Below are 3,138 nucleotides of genomic sequence, written 5' to 3' on the forward strand. Positions count from 1 at the left end.
CTGAAAACACACAGATTGATTTATATGGTACTTTTGTATCAATTGTTCCAAGACAAATGCTTTTGGTCTTTTAAGTAATGCTGAAGTGTTGCCCACAATTTGAAGCTTAAAAAGTTCTCTAAAGTAGTTAAAAGAAACTATGTTGTTTCCATCAACTCAACAACTTTTTTCAGTTTTTCAACCTCATTTCATCCCTTAAAAAAATTAGACTAACACTTCTGTTCAGATCAGAAGTATGCTATTGAAAATAAACCCTCCGTCACTCCCACTTCTTGCATTTTGGTTCACATCACAGAACAGCTTCAGAGTGCACGAAGTGGTTTCCTTTACAATGAAATTCAACTAGAAGATGATCTCTGCGAGCATTGCTAACGCGCACCAACCATTAATGGGAATTCAGTCCATAGAATCAAACTAGAGCTAAATAGCCCCTCCCTGAAACACATACTAGGTAGATGCCATGTCCTCAATACCAACTGATCTGCTCCTACTGCGCCACGTTGCCTGCTAATACAGACATAGCTTGAAGCATTTCTTGCAACTTTCATAGAGAAAAAGTTTCTTAACAGAAATTAAATTACTGACTGTTTAAAACTAAAGATATATCCAGTCTCAGAATTTGGACCCGGCTTCAGATGTTCCAAAGCTCAGAGGCGTTTGATCAAGAATTTTGGTTCAAATTTCTATAAACCATATAAAAGGGAACAACTGTGCAGTCGGGTATAGATCTGACTTGCGTGTAAAACACATGCACTTGATATAACTTTATTTTGGGGGGAGGGTTTCACAAGGACAAGATTGTTATTTACGTAGTGGGTTTATGTATTTATAAATAAAATGGTAGGAAATAAAACATTTTTGTTGGCATATATCCAGCAAAATTTATCTCTAAAGGCAACCATGCTCTGCAGATTTGCCCTTTTGTGTTTCTTTTTTTTCCTGGTCTCATCCAAGCAAGCTATTCCGATAGCTTCTTTTGAAATTGTTAACAAGAAGCTTCCACAAGCAGATTATTCTTTTTTTCTTAATACATGAAGTTTTAAAATAAAATGCATACAACAAGCCTTCAGCATATGCTAAGCACCACCAACTAAAATCTTTGTCTCCACAGCATAGGCTCGATAAGTAATATTATCTACACAATGTCCAAGTTCACAGAGGATTTTGTTTCTATATATGGTAAAGCACACATTTGTTTTAGCATACTGAGCAAGTGTTTTTAGTTACACTCGGTCTACCTAATCCTCCCTCTCCCCACACCAGGGCATGATCCAAAGACCAGTAAAGCTTTTAGGACAGTCTTGAAAGATTGTATACTATATTACTCTGAAAAAAATGCTGTCTCTGGCACAGGCTAGGACAGTTGTCCAAAATAAAACTTTAAAAAAACACTGTTTCATACAGTCCATGTGCTGACAAAATTACAGCTGTGTTGGAGTGACAAATCCAGAAACACAGGAAGCGTAGAGCAGTTAAAGATTATTATTTATTACTCAGAAAACAAAATATTCAGTAAATACCAAGAGGATTCTGAGCAAGAGGAAAAAATCTCTTGCAAGCTTTTCACAGTCTTTGTTTTCCAGACACTGTTCATAAACAGATTTTTATAGATGTCTCATTCTCTGTATAATGATTTTTCTAAAAAAAAACCCCTTTGTATTATATTCTTGATTTAAGAGGTTTTTAATTATCCTGCTAAACCAGCAGCCTATAAAAAGTTAAATATTAATTCGATCAGGCACACCAGAGAGAGATGACTGGAACAATATGTTCAATGGCAAAAAAAAAAAAAAAAAAAAGAGAAAAAAGAAAAAAAAGTAATACATGCAGCCAAATTGTCAGCACACATTCACGCCAAAAACAAGTTTCAATATTACAACAAAGAACAATGTTGTTTATGATTTTACGCAAAACCTGTAGGGGGTCAGTAGCAACACCTTACACTCCTGCCACAAGGCATAGAAATATTCAGTCCATTTGCGTATAGAAAGGAATCTAAGTTTCCCAGCACCAGCTTTGCAGCCAGTGTAATTACAAGGCGCTTGCAGGTTGTGCAGATACACAAAGCACAGGCGCAGGTAGTTTTCTTTGAGCAAGAGTAATTCCCACAGAGAATCCATGATTGCACAAATCACAATCAGTCTTTTGGTCTACTTAACAGGTAAAATATCCTTTTCACATATTGAATATTCAGTTTGTGTATAGAACTCATTCGACTTATTAATTATAAATGAATGCTATCTACTTAGTAATCATATTTCTGACTGAAATTTCTCTAATTGGCAGTGTCACAAATAATTCTCACCACTGCTATACTTTGTGGAGATTGCACTCCTAATATTTTCACTTCTACAGTTTGCACATTCAAGAAAGTTGGGAGTCGGTTAAAACTGTCAAATATGAGATACTTAATTAAGACACTTTTATTCTGGCTTTCTAATATTTTCCATGAATTGCATCCCTTTCTGCTGTTTTACTTTTGCAAATTCCCTCAATTTCATTTTATTTTCACTGCAAGAACACCCCTACCTTCCAAACCCCAGTCACTTTTACAGAGAGCTCCTGTTCACTGCTCTAGATTTCTTGCACCTCTTTGAGCAAGCCAATTCAAAACTATACACAAGTAGGATGTATGAAGTGAAAAGTATAATTGTTTCAAAGTGAGATTCTTCCACTGTCTACCTTATCTCATTTTATTGTTTATAAGAAAAGCATATATTACAAGAACACTCAGAAGCAGAGATGGCCCAACTGTATCAGCCACTGTATAGAGAACAAGAAATAATTGGTAGCCCGCAGTTTAAAATTCAGACTAAGCAGATGAGGCAGTTACAGTATGGAAGGGAAAAGACACAATATGAAGGATAAAGGGCATGATAATTTATAAACATTTTGTTCTTTTGCTTTTTTTTCCACATAAGGTTGGTGGACTGAGGTTGAAATAAAGAAGCTGTAAGAATTACAAAGTGAGAGAGAAAGGCACAAATAACCATCCAGCACAAAGAAAGAACACACAGAGTAAAATGTGTAACAACTAGTCATACACCAAGACACCAGCAAGGTCTTTTATCAGCTGATCCACTTGCTGGCTGGCTCATAACAATTTCTCTCTTCCCTAAACTCAAATGAATTGGAAAA

Source organism: Nipponia nippon, unplaced genomic scaffold, assembly GCF_047370975.1.
Source record: "Nipponia nippon isolate SJK-2023a ecotype South Korea unplaced genomic scaffold, ASM4737097v1 scaffold_6, whole genome shotgun sequence".
Classification (NCBI taxonomy): domain Eukaryota; kingdom Metazoa; phylum Chordata; class Aves; order Pelecaniformes; family Threskiornithidae; genus Nipponia; species Nipponia nippon.